Source organism: Coregonus clupeaformis, unplaced genomic scaffold (assembly GCF_020615455.1).
Source record: "Coregonus clupeaformis isolate EN_2021a unplaced genomic scaffold, ASM2061545v1 scaf0456, whole genome shotgun sequence".
Lineage (NCBI taxonomy): Eukaryota > Metazoa > Chordata > Actinopteri > Salmoniformes > Salmonidae > Coregonus > Coregonus clupeaformis.
This window is the reverse complement of record NW_025533911.1, coordinates 80,995-99,012: the sequence shown is the minus strand read 5'-3', so window position 1 is coordinate 99,012 and position 18,018 is coordinate 80,995. Positions and strand designations below refer to the sequence as shown.

The 18,018-nt window shown below is 42.2% G+C and overlaps 1 protein-coding gene across 1 annotated transcript in view; it reads right to left on the bottom strand.

Moving 5' to 3' along the window:
- The window catches only part of LOC121535724 (ichor-like), a 193,406-nt gene that overhangs the window by 100,071 nt on the left and 75,317 nt on the right, over positions 1-18,018 (bottom strand). The gene's annotated exons all lie outside the window — the stretch shown is intronic.

Genomic DNA, 18,018 nt, shown 5'->3' with positions numbered 1-18,018 from the left:
TGTGCTGCTCAGCTGGTTCCCCTGTGGGTTCAGGAGGAGGTGTAGTCTGGTTGTCCTCCATGACCATGGTCCCCTGTGTTCCCCAGACCCTCCTCACACCCCTCCTCCTTCACCAGCAGCACCTCTGGACCCTCCTCATCCTGGAAGTGTGAGGTGATACAGATTACACAGACATACACTCCCTCAGGTACATACACACAAATAATAAACACACGTTCAACATGGAGTGTTTACCCATCCGACAATGTTTGATTCCTATACTGTAGTTACAGAATGACTTCATTGTTGTTAAACCCATCATGGTGGACATAAATATGCTGTGGGTAAATATGAGTCAGCTATGATAAGTCATCAGACAAACCTGATTAAACTATTTATTATATAAAGTACAAATTAATAATCAGACAAACTAAAATATTTTGACGTGTCAGGTGTTTTAGTGTGTAGGTATATTTAGTAAGTGTATACTGGTTATAAAGCACTGTTGCTGTATGCAGAACAGGGTGAGATCAGATGTGATGTATACAAAAGAGTCTCAATTTAAGTCTTAGAATGAAAAGTCCCATTTTGTGTTTATTAACCCTTTACACGGCCTACAGTGCCTTCAGAAAGTATTCACACCCCTTGACTTTTTCCACATTTTATTTGTGTTACAACCTGAATGTAAAATGGCTAACATTTTGTATTTTTGTCACTGACCTACATACAATACCCCATAATGTCAAAGTGGAACTATGTTTTTTAGAAATTCTTACAAATTAATTAAAAATGAAAAGCTGAAATGTCTTGAGTAAATAAGTATTCAACCCCCTTTGTTATGGCAAGCCTACATAAGTTCAAGAGTGAAAAGTTGCTTAACAAGTCACATATTAAGTTGCATGGACTTGCTCTGTGTGCAATAATTGTGTTTAAGATGATTTTTGAATGACTGCCTCATCTCTGTACCCCACAATACAATTATCTGTAAGGTCCCACAGTCGAGACAGTGAATTTCAAAACACAGATTCAACCACAAAGACCAGGGAGGTTTTCCAATGCCTCGCAAAGAAGGGCACCTATTGGTAGATGGTGTATCAATACACCCAGTCACTACAAAGATACAGGTGTCCTTCCTAACTCAGTTGCCGGAGAGGAAGGAAACCTCTCAGGGATTTCACTACGAGGCCAATGGTGACTTTTAAAACAGTTACAGAGTTTAATGGCTGTGATAGGAGAAAACAGAGGATGGATCAACAACATTGTAGTTACTCCACAATACTAACCTAACTGACAGAGTGAAAAGAAGGAAGCCTATAAATAATACAAATATTCCAAAACATGCATCCTGTTTGCAACAAGGCACTAAAGTAATACTGAAAAGAATTTGGCAAAGCAATTATCTTTTAATCCTGAATACAAAGTGTTATGTTTAGGGTAAACCAAACAACACATTACTGATTACCACTCTCCATATTTTCAAGCATAGTGGTGGCTGCATGATGTTATGGGTATGCTTGTAATCGTTAAGGACTGGGGAGTTTTTTCAGGATTAAAGAGAAACGGAATGGAGTTAAGCACAGGCACAACCTTAGAGGAAAACCTGGTTCAGTCTGCTTTCCACCAGACACTGGGAGATTAATTCATTTACATTTACATTTTAGTCATTTAGCAGACGCTCTTATCCAAAACGACTTACAGTTAGTGCATACATTATTTTTTTATCGAACCCACAACCCTGGCGTTGCAAACGCCATGCTCTACCAACTGAGCTACATCCCCTGCCGGCCATCCCTCCCTACCCTGGACGACGCTGGGCCAATTGTGCGCGCCACCCCATGGGTCTCCCGGTCGCGGCCGGCTACGACAGAGCCTGGATTCGAACCAGGATCTCTAGTGGCACAGCTAGCACTGCGATGCAGTGCCTTAGACCACTGCGCCACTCGGGCGCCCAGCAATTCACCTTTCAGCAGGACAATAACCTAAAAACACAAGGCAAAATCTACACTGGAGTTGCTTACCAAGAAGACAGTGAATGTTCCTGAGTGCCCGAGTTACAGTTTTGACTTAAATCTACTTGAAAATCTATGGCAAGACCTGAAAATGCTTGTCTAGCAATGATCAACAAGCAATTTGACAGCGCTTGAATGATTTTGAAAAGAGTAATGGGCAAACGTTGCACAATCCAGGTGTGGAAAGCTCTTAGAGACTTGCCCAGAAAGACTAAAAGTTGTAATCGCTGCCAAAGGTGCTTCTACAAAGTATTGACTAAGGGGTGTGAATACTTGTGTAAATTAGATATTTTTGTATTTCATTTTCAATACATACAGTGGGGAGAACAAGTATTTGATACACTGCCGATTTTGCAGGTTTTCCTACTTACAAAGCATGTAGAGGTCTGTAATTTTTATCATAGGTACACTTCAACTGTGAGAGACGGAATCTAAAACAAAATCCAGAAAATCACATTGTATGATTTTTAAATAATTAATTTGCATTTTATTGCATGACAAAAGTATTTGATCACCTACCAACCAGTGAGAATTCCAGCTCTCACAGACCTGTTAGTTTTTCTTTAAGAAGCCCTCCTGTTCTCCACTCATTACCTGTATTAACTGCACCTGTTTGAACTCGTTACCTGTATAAAAGACACCTGTCCACACACTCAATCAAACAGACTCCAACCTCTCCACAATGGCCAAGACCAGAGAGCTGTGTAAGGACATCAGGGATACAATTGTAGACCTGCACAAGGCTGGGATGGGCTACAGGACAATAGGCAAGCAGCTTGGTGAGAAGGCAACAACTGTTGGCGCAATTATTAGTTCAAGATGACGGTCAAAAATCCAGAAAATCACATTGTATGATTTTTAAGTAATTCATTTGCATTTTATTGCATGACATAAGTATTTGATACATCAGAAAAGCAGAACTTAATATTTGGTACAGAAATCTTTGTTTGCAATTTCCTGTAGGTCTTGACTAGGTTTGCACACACTGCAGCAGGGATTTTCGGCCCACTCCTCCATACAGACCTTCTCCAGATCCTTCAGGTTTCGGGGGCTGTCGCTGGGCAATACGGACTTTCAGCTCCCCTCCAAAGATTTTCTATTGAGTTCAGGTCTGGAGACTGGCTAGGCCACTCCAGGACCTTTTGAGATGCTTCTTACGGAGCCACTCCTTAGTTGCCCTGGCTGTGTGTTTCGGGTGCTGCCATGCTGGAAGACCCAGCCACGACCCATCTTCAATGCTCTTACAATGGCCAAGACCAGAGAGCTGTGTAAGGACATCAGGGATACAATTGTAGACCTGCACAAGGCTGGGATGGGCTACAGGACAATAGGCAAGCAGCTTGGTGAGAAGGCAACAACTGTTGGCGCAATTATTAGTTCAAGATGACGGTCAATCACCCCGGTCTGGGGGCTCCATGCAAGATCTCACCTCGTGGGGGCATCAATGATCATGAGGAAGGTGAGGGATCAACCCAGAACTACACGGCAGGACCTGGTCAATGACCTGAAGAGAGCTGGGGACCACAGTCTCAAAGAAAACCATTAGTAACACACTAAGCCAGCGCATGTCCAGGCCCGTCTGAAGTTTGCCAATGACCATCTGGATGATCCAGAGGAGGAATGGGAGAAGGTCATGTGGTCTGATGAGACAAAAATAGAGCTTTTTGGTCTAAACTCCACTCGCCGTGTTTGGAGGAAGAAGAAGGATGAGTACAATCCCAAGAACACCATCCCAACCGTGAAGCATGGAGGTGTAAACATCATTCTTTGGGGTTGCTTTTCTGCAAAGGGGACAGGACGACTGCACCGCATTGAGGGGAGGATGGATGGGGCCATGTATCGCGAGATCTGGCCAACAACCTCCCTTCCCTCAGTAAGAGCATTGAAGATGGGTCGTGGCTGGGTCTTCCAGCATGGCAACGACCCGAAACACACAGCCAGGGCAACTAAGGAGTGGCTCCGTAAGAAGCATCTCAAGGTCCTGGAGTGGCCTAGCCAGTCTCCAGACCTGAACTCAATAGAAAATCTTTGGAGGGAGCTGAAAGTCCGTATTGCCCAACGACAGCCCCGAAACCTGAAGGATCTGGAGAAGGTCTGTATGGAGGAGTGGGCCAAAATCCCTGCTGCAGTGTGTGCAAACCTGGTCAAGACCTACAGGAAATTGCAAACAAAGATTTCGTACCAAATATTAAGTTCTGCTTTTCTGATGTATCAAATAACTTATGTCATGCAATAAAATGCAAATGAATTACTTAAAAAATCATACAATGTGATTTTCTGGATTTTTGATCGTCACTTGAACTAATAATTGCGCCAACAGTTGTTGCTTTCTCACCAAGCTGCTTGCCTATTGTCCTGTAGCCCATCCCAGCCTTATGCAGGTCTACAATTGTATCCCTGATGTCCTTACACAGCTCTCTGGTCTTGGCCATTGTGGAGAGGTTGGAGTTGTTTGATTGTGTGTGGACAGGTGTCTTTTATACAGGTAACGAGTTCAAACAGGTGCAGTTAATACAGGTAATGAGTGGAGAACAGGAGGGCTTCTTAAAGAAAAACTAACAGGTCTGTGAGAGACTGGAATTCTCACTGGTTGGTAGGTGATCAAATACTTTTGTCATGCAATAAATGCAAATTAATTATTAAAAAAATCATACAATGTGATTTTCTGGATTTTTGTTTTAGATTCTGTCTCTCACAGTTGAAGTGTACCTATGATAAAAAAATTACAGACCTCTACATGATTTGTAAGTAGGAAAACCTGCAAATCGGCAGTGTATCAAATACTTGTACTCCCCTGTATGTAACATTTCTAAAAACATATTTTCACTTTGTCATTATGGGGTATTGTGTATACAGTGGGGGATAAAGTATTTAGTCAGCCACCAATTGTGCAAGTTCTCCCACTTAAAAAGATGAGAGAGGCCTGTAATTTTCATCATAGGTACACGTCAACTATGACAGACAAATTGAGGAATTTTTTTTCTCCAGAAAATCACATTGTAGGATTTTTAATGAATTTATTTGCAAATTATGGTGGAAAATAAGTATTTGGTCACCTACAAACAAGCAAGATTTCTGGCTCTCACAGACCTGTAACTTCTTCTTTAAGAGGCTCCTCTGTCCACTGGTTACCTGTATTAATGGCTCCTGTTTGAACTTGTTATCAGTATAAAAGACACCTGTCCACAACCTCAAACAGTCACACTCCAAACTCCACTATGGCTAAGACAAAAGAGCTGTCAAAGGACACCAGAAACAGAATTGTAGACCTGCACAGGCTGGGGAAGACTGAATCTGCAATAGGTAAGCAGCTTGGTTTGAAGAAATCAACTGTGGGAGCAATTATTAGGAAATGGAAGACATACAAGACCACTGATAATCTCCCTCGATCTGGGGCTCCACGCAAGATCTCACCCCGTGGGGTCAAAATGATCACAACAACGGTGAGCAAAAATCCCAGAACCACACGGGGGGACCTAGTGAATGACCTGCAGAGAGCTGGGACCAAAGTAACAAAGCCTACCATCAGTAACACACTACGCAGGGACTCAAATCCTGCAGTGCCAGACGTGTCCCCCTGCTTAAGCCAGTACATGTCCAGGCCCGTCTGAAGTTTGCTAGAGTGCATTTGGATGATCCAGAAGAGGATTGGGGAGAATGTCATATGGTCAGATGAAACCAAAATATAACTTTTTGGTAAAAACTCAACTCGTCGTGTTTGGAGGACAAAGAATGCTGAGTTGCATCCAAAGAACACCATACCTACTGTGAAGCATGGGGGTGGAAACATCATGCTTTGGGGCTGTTTTTTCTGCAAAGGGACCAGGACGACTGATCCGTTAAAGGAAAGAATGAATGGGGCCATATATTGTGAGATTTTGAGTGAAAACCTCCTTCCATCAGCAAGGGCATTGAAGATGAAACGTGGCTGGGTCTTTCAGCATGACAATGATCCCAAACACACCGCCCGGGCAAAGAAGGAGTGGCTTCGTAAGAAGCATTTCAAGGTCCTGGAGTGGCCTAGCCAGTCTCCAGATCTCAACCCCATAGAAAATCTTTGGAGGGAGTTGAAAGTCCGTGTTGCCCAGCGACAGCCCCAAAACATCACTGCTCTAGAAGAGATCTGCATGGAGGAATGGGCCAAAAATACCAGCAACAGTGTGTGAAAACCTTGTGAAGACTTACACAAAACGTTTGACCTGTGTCATTGCCAAAAAAGGGTATATAACAAAGTATTGAGAAACTTTTGTTTTGACCAAATACTTATTTTGTAAATAAATTCATTAAAAATCCTACAATGTGATTTTCTGGATATTTCTTTCTCTTTTTGTCTGTCATAGTTGACGTGTACCTATGATGAAAATTACAGGCCTCTCTCATCTTTTTAAGTGGGAGAACTTGCACAATTGGTGGCTGACTAAATACTTTTTTTCCCCCACTGTAGATGGGCGAGAAAAATATCTATTTCATCCATGTTGAATTCAGGCTGTAACATCAAAATGTGGAATAAGTCAAGGGATATGAATACTTTCTGAAGGCACAGTATATGGATAGGGACAAATTGAAATGTTTCTTACAGAAGAAATATGAGCTGCATAAGCATAGTAGCAATTGAAAGGGAACAGTTTTGAGATTACGGTTACTGTTGTGTCCACAGTTGAGGACACAACAGTTCACCTGACACAAGACTGAATCCCAACATTACACTGTTGATTTTATGTGCATTTTACATTTACTGTACTTTTCACAGCATTTGTTGATAACGAAATCTGAAAATACTCTGGATACATTCAGTAACATGACAAGAACATTCCTGGAAAATGTGGGGTAGGTGCAACATAAGACAAAAAAAATGACAAGGGTTTGAGTGAGAGGACTATCTGGTGTCTCCAAGTGGCCATACACCTCTCCAAAGTGTGCACAGTTCTTAAGTCATTTCAATGCACTTTTATGACTCAAAGTATTCTTTTTAAAAAAGCACCTTATAGTTGCTCTCCTAGCTGTGCCGTTGAGGAACTGCAGTAAGCACACTTGTAGTCATTTTGTTGGAAACACAACCCTGCATCACACAATTACCGTTGTTGTCGTCGTAATCCAAAACCAGACCATTTTAAATGGCAATCTGGGTTAGGGTGGGCATCATTGTTAAGCTTGCTCTATTGCCAACACGATGAGCTAAGTTAGAAAATACGATATTACAGTGTAATGCTTTCACAAGACAATTCATAGAAACAGATGGTAATTTTGGTGCGCATAGAAAGGAGTCATGAGTGCATTCAGGTGTGTGTTCCGTGGCTAATAGAAAAAGGCTCATTCTGTTCAGAACAGGGTATGACGCCATGTCATCTTGTAACTGCACATCAAACATAGTGATTATAAACGCTTGACACTGTACACTGGGTCCACAAAACATTAGGAACACCTTCCTACTATTGAGTTGCACCCCCTTTTGTCCTCAGAACAGCCTCAATTCGTCAGGGCTTGGACTCTACAAGGTGTCGAAAGCGTTCCACAGGGATGTTAGCCCATGTTGACTCCAATGCTTCCCACAGTTGTGTCAAGTTGGCTGGATCTCCTTTGGGTGGTGGACCATTCTTGATACACACGGGAAACTGTTGAGTGTGAAAAACCCAGCAGCGTGGCAGTTCTTGACACACTCAAACTGGTGCGCCTGGCACCTACCATACACCGTTCAACATACATTTAAATATTTTGTCTTGCCTATTCACCTTCTGAATGACACACATACACAAACAATGTCTCAAGGCTTAAAAATAATTATTTAACCTGTCTCCTCCCCTTCATCTACACTGATTGAAGTGGATTTAACAAGTGACATCAATAAGGGATCATAGCTTTCACCTGGATTCACCTGGTCAGTCTGTCAGAGAAAGAGTGTTCCTAATGTTTTGTACACTAGTGTATATGACATGAGTTTTATGATATGGAAATGTGAAGGGCACATTTGGACTCATGGGTGTTTGGACTTGCTTGTATGATGTCAAAACGGTATTTATTATAATCCTTAACATCTCATCTTTCAAAATACAGAAAGTCCTCTTAATTTCAGCATTTCCACTCAGACAACCAAAAAGTTGCAAAAGTTGCCCAATTAGCGGAAGGGGACGGGGCAACTTAACGCGTGTTGTGCTCAAGTTCAGAACAGCTGTCAGTCAAAACCCATACAGAGCCTGAGCACTGATGTCATTTATAGCATGTTACTGTACAGCCACTGCGCTACAATTTAGGTGCTTCTCAGTGCCCAAATCTGCCACTTTCAACCCGTATACAGGTACGAGTCTAAAGGGATACATAAACAAGTGTTAAATACACCATATGAAAACCACACATACACATCTCAACAAAAAAATATAAATTAATGTTCTCATTAAAAGTGTCATGGGAAAAATGTAAGTAGTTGAATGGAAGTAATGAAACATCATACATCCTACACACAGTACAAGCACAATATGTAACAGACTTTTAGGCTTCTATATGCCTTATAAATCACAAATGTCTGGGTGCAATATTCTACTAAGGAATATTCAACACTGAAATCTGTTACTCTTGTTATTCCAAATACATCTGTGGATCTGTTCTGTTGACAACAATGAAAATTCATCTTTGTCTTTAATGCAGGGTTTGATCTAAACCCTCAGAAGCTACAGTATCAAGTAGAAATGGTTACGTTCTTGGTCAGGGGTAGGCAACCCTGTTCCTGGAGTGCCACAGGTACTGCAGGATTTTGTTACAACTAGGCACCACACCTGACCAACTAATCTAATTGATAATTTCAGTGATTGCCTAAATTCAACACACCTGGTCTTCCAGGTCAGTTATATAAAAAAAATGCCTGCAGCACTCCAGGACCAGGGTTGCTACCCTGTTCTATGTTATAGAGTGGAATGGTTTTTCTGCTGGTGTACACTTAGGTAGCTATGCAAACGGCCTTTCTTCCATGTGGATCTTCAGGTGCATCTTCAGTGGTCCGGCGGGGAGAACCTCTTCTCACATTGGGGGCACCTGTAGGGTTTCTCTCCCCTGTGTGGACCCTCTGGTGCCTCTTCAGGTCACTGGCCTGGGCAAAGCGCATGTGACCTGGGTACATTTGAAGGGTTTCTCTCCGTGTGGACCCTCTGGTGCCTTTCAAGGTGCCAGCTTGGGCGAGGCGCATGTGACACTGGGTACAGCTGAAAGGTTTCTCCCGTGTGTGGATCTCCAACTTCTGGGTGCAGCTGAAGTCTTTGTTACAGAACTTGTAAAGGAACCGCTTCTCTTTACTATTGCCTGATGTGGCCCCCTCTCCCTGAGCCTGGGCTCTAGCCATGTCGCTTTGAGTTCAATACCTGATCGAAACGGACACGGCCGCTTGAATCGAAGGCCCCATCGACGCGACACTGGGTCGCGACCGCTGAATGCGCGTAAAGGTGAGTTTGTCGCTACATTTGGATTTGTCCCTAAGCATTCCCTGTTTTCTAAGAAATCTATGCCCTGTGAGTGTCTGTCTCCTAGGTGACTATCGGCATTCCATGTGGGAGGAACATCGCCCTCCACTTTCACAGTCACTTTATCTACCACTATAACTCCCTTTCTTATCTAGGCACCTTCAGAGTATACACTACTACTGTACGGTTCCAGTCCCCAGACAGATCAGTCTGTCTCTCAAACCCAACGGAATGTTGCCAGGGTCCATCTCTATAGTGTAAGAACAAGACGGATCATTGCCAGTCTCTAATGCTCACCTGAGTCCCGATGGGAATGAACCGTCCTCGGGCGCGGGTTACCGTAAAGCAAATACTCTGAGTCGGGAGCAGAAGGACAGCCCAGTCTCTCTGGTTCTAACTGTGGTCAGATCTGTGCAAAAGCCTTTGTGTAACAGCTAAAGTCTCTGTGTCGGTTCTGACTTGAGGACGGCGCTCAGCTGCACTGACCTCCGTGATGCTGCAAGGCCGCATCCTGGCAGGCGCTGGGGTGGTGGTAGAGTCCTCCATGGCTACAGGGGGCGCCACTCCAGCCGCTGCTCCAGTCTGGATGTCTCTGCTGTGCTGTGGGTCCTCTCTCCTTCAGACCTCTCCTGTTTGACCCCAGGACCTGCAGCATCTGCATCTGCAGACTGACACAAGAAGGCTGCGCTTAGACAGCAGCCCAATTCTGATCTTTTTTTCACTAATTGGTCTTTTGACCAATCAGATCAGATCAGCTCTGAAAAAGATCTGATGTGAAAAGATGTGATGTGATTGGTCAAAAGACAACAATGACATAGGGATGTCTCACAAGCTCCCCTATGGGTAGTTCCATTTGATTTCAATTACTTTTGAACCCACTCCTTTGGATTTGAATGACACTTTCCATGATAGAAGTGGTCAGGAAAGTGACTTTTGGACCTGAGTGCCAAAACATTCAGGGAGATAGAGGTGCCCAATGCTGACCCATTTTGCATACCCCACAATACCACTGCAAAAGATAAATGGTTGAGTTTGATATCATTTAAAAGCTTACAAACAGGGTTGTCTATTTTTTTGATTTCTTGAAAAAACGTTTTGAATACAGGGTGGGTGTCATGTTTTGACTGATAAATGTACTAAAGTGGGAATAAAATGTCAACTTTCAATTGGTACCAAAAAGATGGTTGGTGGTCCATACATCAGAGAATGTTGACTTGAATGGGAATATCAGCTGTTTTATATTATACTGTGAATCTTCCATTGGAAACCTATTGAATTCATAGAAATATAGATAACAGAATATACATTCTTATTTAAGTTTACAATTGACGGTGAATGGACCGCGCCATCTTTGTGGTAGTAATTGGAAGATTAAACGCCACGCCAGTAGAAATCCACTTTTTAGAGCTGAAAGATGATGGCCAAAGCTTACCCATGATGTTGCACACCGAGTTAAGTCAATAAGTCATTGTTTTAGTCAAAGTATGACATATTTGGGCATGAAGTGACAAATCCGAACTGCCCACTTTGTGCAAATCTGTGTGAATACGGTGTGTTTTTCCATGATATGACATACAAATTACGCTACATTTCAGGGCCGGGGTTTCATTTGAATGTTCCCACCCACCAGCATGGCATTGTTTATTAATCAGAAACAGCTGCAACGTTCTTCCTCTTTGCGACTGAGATGAGCCAGACAGCCTTGTGTCTATATTAAATATAAATATATCTGAACATTTTATAAATGGTATAATTGCGTGATATGATAGCATTATGCATACCCGTCGCCCCAAGATTAATGGTTTTGACCACAAAAGTTTTGCTTCACTTCACACTCCACTGCTTTGATTGGTGTAACGTTAGCTAGAAACCACAAGTGTCTATCCAGATAATGAAAAGGCACCTGTGAAAGTAAATTCAAGGAACTTATAGTTACATGCAGGGCCTAAAATTAACACCCGCCACCTGACAAATGCAGGTAGATTTTGGCATTGCCGGGTAAGTTGTCTATTTCACCAGCCACGTTGGCGGGTGGTCAGGGCTCCACAGTGCGAGCATTTCACTCGCATTTGTGGATAAAAAATAGTCAAGTATGATCACATTTATAGTTTAAAAAATCCTGCAGTAGCTGTTTTCAAAGTATTTCCGGCAGTTTGTTTCATAGCTGGTAAATTAATCAATCACACAAAGTCAAAGAACTAGGAATCCTATATAGCCTTTTTCCACCTCACGCTGCAACACTGTCTGGCTTGGGGCTGTGCGCACGTTAAGAGCTGAGGGAAATATACATCTTTAGAAGCACTGCACACTGGCATAAAAGTTGGTCTAATTTACTTGAAACGAAAGTCTAATGAAGTGAGACTTTGTCCATGTGTTTCTTGGCTATTTACATTATTTTGTTCACAAGCTAGTTTGTCAATGAGCAAAGTCATTGTAGCCTATACTTTCACTTCCCCTGTGAGAACCATAAGCACGAGCTGACTTGGCTTTGCTGTACCGCAGATGAAGCCTGCCAGCAGCTTGCCAATCAAAGGTTGCATAAATGTGATCATACTTGACTATTTTTATCCACAAATGCGAGTGAAATGCTCTATTTCACCGCCAACGTGGCTGGTGAAATAGACATCTTACCCGGCAATGCCAAAATCTACCCGCATTTGTCAGGTGGCGGTGTTAATTTTAGGCCCTGCATGTAACTATAAGTTCCTTGAATTTACTTTCACGGGTGCCTTTTCATTATCTGGATAGACACTTGTGGTTTCTAGCTAACGTTACACCAATCAAAGCAGTGGAGTGTGAAGTGAAGCAAAACTTTTGTGGTCAAAACCATTAATCGTGGGGCGACGGGTATGCATCATGCTATCATATCACGCAATTATACCATTTATAAAATGTTCAGATATATTTATATTCAATATAGACACAAGGCTGTTTGGCTCATGTAGATAAATGTAGAACAATTTAGAAAAACACGTATCAGCTATCGTTCTATAGTTATCCATATTACTGGAGATTCATCTTTTTCTAACTATTTCTATAGCGGATATGTGGCCGCAATTTATGTAAGATGCCAAAACTTTGAAGATAAGAATAGATGTTGAAGTCAAAGATAGTCCAGTGGTTTCCATCTGTGGTGAAGTTTTCCCTAAATCAATGCTTATGACAAATCCAGCTCCAGAACCAGCCGGCTAATCATTTGAATATGGTGTAGTTAAAAAAAAACAGAGCAACAACAATTAACATTAGCTAGCTAGATAAGGTAAGCATGCTAGGTTTTTTGAAGGTTGAAAAATTCACATAATTGTTGTATAAAAAAAAAAGACCACCCTGCTTGTATGCTTTAAAATTATATTATACTCAACCGTCATTTTTTTCCAGTAGTGAAGATATGGCTGTCTCATTGTATGGTGGGGTATGCAAAATGGGTCAAATATGAGCACCTCTATCTCCTGAATGTGTATGGAAAGTTTGGAATGTTTCATTCAAATCAAAAGGGGCGCAGTCAGAAAGTGATTGAAATCAAATGGAACGACCCCAATGGCAGACAAATGAGGATGTACATGTAAGCAAGTGAATAGCTGAGGGGAGCGTTTATGAAAGAAGAAAAAAACAGGACACATTTGATTTACAAAGTAACTGTAATTGTTATTGCAACACTACTACACTAACCTCTATCACGATAATGTGCTGGGTTGAGGTTCCAGTCCCCTCATCAACAGTGATTGGTTGGTCATCTCTCCATGTAGTGTGTCCCGCTGGCTTCACAAAGCTCCTGTGGCCTCCAGTGAGATGTCCTTCACCTGAGAGTGATTGAGGGAAAAGAGGTGGTTAGGTTAGCTACTGTCAATGATCAACGCTATAGTGTACACTGTGGACACTGTCTAGAATTGGCAAGGATGTAAGGTAACACTTCTCATAACTTCTTGACATACTATTTATAGATCAATTGATTATGTTCCATGCATCATATTGTTTTCAATTAGTAAATAATATAAAATGCAGTAAATTAAGAATCTGGTTTGAATATTATATTGTGTCTTTGTGCAAGCTATCTATGTAATTAGGGGAATTATTGCATACTATCCAAAAACTGACCAAGACCCAATTCTGGTTAACGCATCTAAAGTCACACGCGCCTCGCCTGCAAAATGTACCTCTTGCCATTCCTCTGTATCGATCGAGGATCTTGACACTACTGGGACGACTGGCGAGGACGCGCTCTGCGCGCTCCCGTGCCATCTTCAGTTCCAGTAGTTTCCTCCGCAATGCCCTGTTTTCTTTCTGGCTTTAGACATTTCCAAACGGATCACTGCATAGTCGTCGTCTACGAGTTTACAGATCTCTGCCACGGCTGCATTCGCTAGCACCTCCATGATGGAGGCTATTTGAGTGTGAAAAACCATACAGTTAGCCATCTTTAGCTAACGATAGCTCCTAGCTAGCGTTACCTCGATAACATCTATTAACCAAGTCTTGTCTCCAACGACAATTAAACACTACCTGGGGTAAGTATGTGATGCCGTGCAGCTAAATTAGTAATATTTTGAGTTCCTTGGTGTTAATAAACGTCTAAATAACAAAAATAAAAACGCTAACGTGGAAATTGTTCTTGGTCACTGTTGATTTCCGTTTACACCTGAAGAGAAATGATCTTATTGGTAGGCGTCATAGCTCAAAGGGTGTGGTTAAATGAAAAGGGTACGCTACGTGCGCAGCGCGCTGTTCTTTGAAAAACCGTACTGTTTTATTACGTCAGCTACACATTCAGGGCTCTGTTTTCTGCTGACGCTAACATAGCGTTTTGACCAGAACCGGCGCCTCCGCTTGACAACGTTTCGCTCTAAAAGATTGGCTGCTTCGTGGGCATAGGCGTTAACCTATTAAAGTAATTAAATACATTTTGAAAATGTAAAAAAACAATGTATTATTAGCTAGCTTCCTGGAAGCTGGCTACAACAGGCCACTGCACTGTGTTTAGTAGGCTAATGTCGTGCTGCTAGCTAGCCAACTTTACATACTGTTAGTGAAATATCATCAGCTAGCTAACTTCATATTAGCTTGTTATCTTGATGTAGGCCTATTTGTCATTGTAAATTAAAAACTTGCTCCAAAAGCATTTGTAGATTACGACAATGGAAGAGGGTGAAAGGATTTGCTGCTCAAGTTGTCAGAAAAGGGAGCGAGTAGGCTATTAGCTATATTATAGGGCAGGTAATTTTGTGGGAAGGCATTATGAAAATATTATACAGTTCTAGTCCCTAGAGGAAAACTATGAAGACAGAGAGATAATAGCAACATAATAGGCAGGGCTGTCTAATTGTAATATAATGATGCATGTTTCTTTGTGGAGTTGTCTGTCCTGAGATATGGAGAGCTGTGAAAGTCAGCTGCGAAATGCCTTGTGACTGAGCCTACCAGACAAGCAACACTGAACCATGCATGAGAGCACCAGCTGTTCTGGACGACTGTGTGATCTCGCACTCTGTAGCAATACTTTTGTTTGTGTGTGTGTGTATATATATATACACACACACATGTCATTTCCTTCCAATTTGTATTTATTAAGCATGTTAAAAAGCAGCTTTTCTGTGTTGGAATGGTGTGGGCAACATGCGTACCCCAACGACAGAATGGTGTGGGTGTATACCGGTCATAAAGAATATAAATGCGAATAGACTGCTGATTGGCCAGTAAATCCTCCTCAGGAGGATGACATCATTCTCTGAGGAAATGGAAAGCATTTTTAAAACGGTCTGTTTGAGATAGAAGCTTGAGGTGGGGTTTTTGGAGTGTTTTTTCCCCCTCCAATTTATGCTTGGGCCACAAATACGAGTATAGAATTTGCCAACAACATTATTTAGGTATGAGTTAACAGAATATGAACTTTAAAACGTTTGATTTCCACTGGGTATTTACATTAAGACAAACCAAAAGCTGGTCTTAGCAGTAACAAAATTGGTTATTGTTATAGTCTCATCGCAGTGCTAGCTGTGCCACTAGAGATCCTGGTTTGAATCCAGGCTCTGCTGTAGCCGGCCGCAACCGGGAGACCAATGGGCGGCGCACAATTGGCCTAGCGTCCGTCCCAGGGTAGGGGGAGGGAATGGCCGGCAGGGAGGTAGCTCAGTTGGTAGAGCATGGCGTTTGCAACGCCAGGGTTGTGGGTTTGATTCCCACGGGGCCAGTATGAAAATAAAAAAGAATAATGTATGCACTAACTGTAAGTCGCTCTGGATAAGAGCGTCTGCTAAATGATGTAAATGTAAATGTTATGGCATTGATTTTGCCAGCGGAGGCGCACACAGTAGCCTTATGTACAGGTAATTGCCGAAATAAGGGGAACACTTGAGTAAATGGGGGATACAAAGTATACTAAAAGCAGGTGCTTCCACACAGGTGTAGTTCTGGTAGTCCCCTGTAGCTCAGTTGTTAGAGCATGGCGCTTGCAATGACAGGGTTGTGGGTTCGTTTCCCACGGGGGGCCAGTATGAAAATGTATGCACTCACTAACTGTAAGTCGCTCTGGATAAGAGCGTCGACTAAAATGTAAAACAATTTAAATCATGCTTAGGGTCATGTATAAAATGCCCAGTAGCCTAGTATTTTGGCTACCATGGCTAGAATAACAGATCTCAGTGACTTTGAAAGAGGGGTCTCAAAGGAACATAGGGGGTTTAAAGGATGTGTATGCGTGTGTCAGTTACCAAATCTCAACCCAATTGAACACACAGCAGTTTCTACCACCATCAACAAAGCACCAAATTATAGAATGTCTCGTGGAAGAATGGTGTCGCATCCCTCCAATAGAGTTCCGTATACTTGTAGAACCTATGCCAAGGTGCATTGAAGCTGTTCTGGCGACTCGTGGTGGCCCAACGCCCTATTAAGACACGTTATGTTGGTGTTTTTCTTTATTTTGGCAGTTACCTGTACATCACCAATGTTTTATTAAAATATCTCGAGCAGCAAAACAGTCAAGACATTGCACTTTTTTCTTTATGTTGGACATTATTTTCATCCAGCTTCTGTGAAAAGTTTGTTCTTATTATGTGAGATGCCCATTGCATGAAAGGTGTCAGTGACTGTAGGAAGCCAGTTAAGGAACATCAAGTTATTTAAAAAGACTGCTTACTGTTTTTTTGTTTATAATTTTGTAATAAAATCCATCTTCCACTTTCCTCTGTTGGACCTAACTGTCAAATCGCGGGAATTCCGAAACCTGTCCATGGTGCTGAATCCGCTTGTAGGCTATATTTTCCTGTAAGGTTGACCTTTCACGTGGCAAAGTCACTACTGCCCATTTCAACGGCAATGGTAGGCTATAGCTATATATATTTGGGAGCAGTATAACGGGGAGTGGACATTCCCCCTTTCTCTTCTTTTTAGATCTTTTTCCAGCTCCTGTGAAAAGTTTGGATGTGTGTAAAACCCTCCATAGTCTACTTTGTCTTCATATTTTATGCCCATGGGGAGCAATTATGGTGCCTGTAAGGGATGGGTCGAAATTTAGATAATGGATACCTGGAGGTAAATGGGGGAGGGTCATGCTTTTTCAATTTCAGTCAAGGGGAGGGTTTAGTATTTTTTTAATCTAGTCCAGAGGAGGGTCATGTATTTTGTAATTTGTTTCTCAGTGTTTTAGAATTAGTTGCTTATTAGGCTATATATACGATGTGTCTCTGATTCCACGCTGGCGCCCAATATCAAGTGCGCCTATAGGCTATTTTGTGTTGCCTCAATCTAATGGTCCATAGCCTATAGGTGCATGCTCTGAGAAGTGCATGCTCTGAGAAGTGCGAGCTCGAGAAGCACAGAGCCAAGTTATATTTCTAGGATAGCTGCTGGGATGGTGTAAATAAAACTAGGGCTGCATTACACACTGCAATGGATATTCCAACCCCTGAGCCCCGCCCGGCCTGCTCTGCCGTTGCTGATCAACAAAGTGTTTGAGTGCTGCCAATGCAATGCTGTGTAGGCCTACAGTGGCGGTTCAGAAGGAAAGTCAAAGGCTTCTTTGAAAAATAATTTTTGATTAGGCCTAGTCGAAAAACTCTTGCACGCGGACTAGCCTATGTTCTGTTCTGTTTGAGAAGGAGAGCGTGAACATGAGGAGGACTGGAGGTCAACTTTGATAGCTTGCTACTACTAGAATTGATTTTAATAAAATCTATATGTTTCTTGTCCATGATGTATTTATCAGGATCAATTTCACAGATTTCCATATTACAACCTGTGTGTTGTGATAATTGCGTTGTTTGCTCTAGAACCTGTTACTTCATATGCCTTGCGACTGTGTTATATAGGCCTAAGGTCGAGACAATAAGAAGACACAGTGGCAGAATATTTTAAGTAAAACCACAAGTCCAAATCCCTAATTCCATCCATGGCTAATTTAGGAAAGGGCACATTTTTGCTAGCTAGCTAGCTAGCCACCACTTTTTTTTATCAAGGGAGGCCAAATGCTCGCTGGCTTTCCTTGCATTCAATTCTACAGGCAGCAACAATGTCATACTCTTCATTTACATTTACATTTTAGTCATTTAGCAGACGCTCTTATCCAGAGCGACTTACAGAAGCAATTAGGG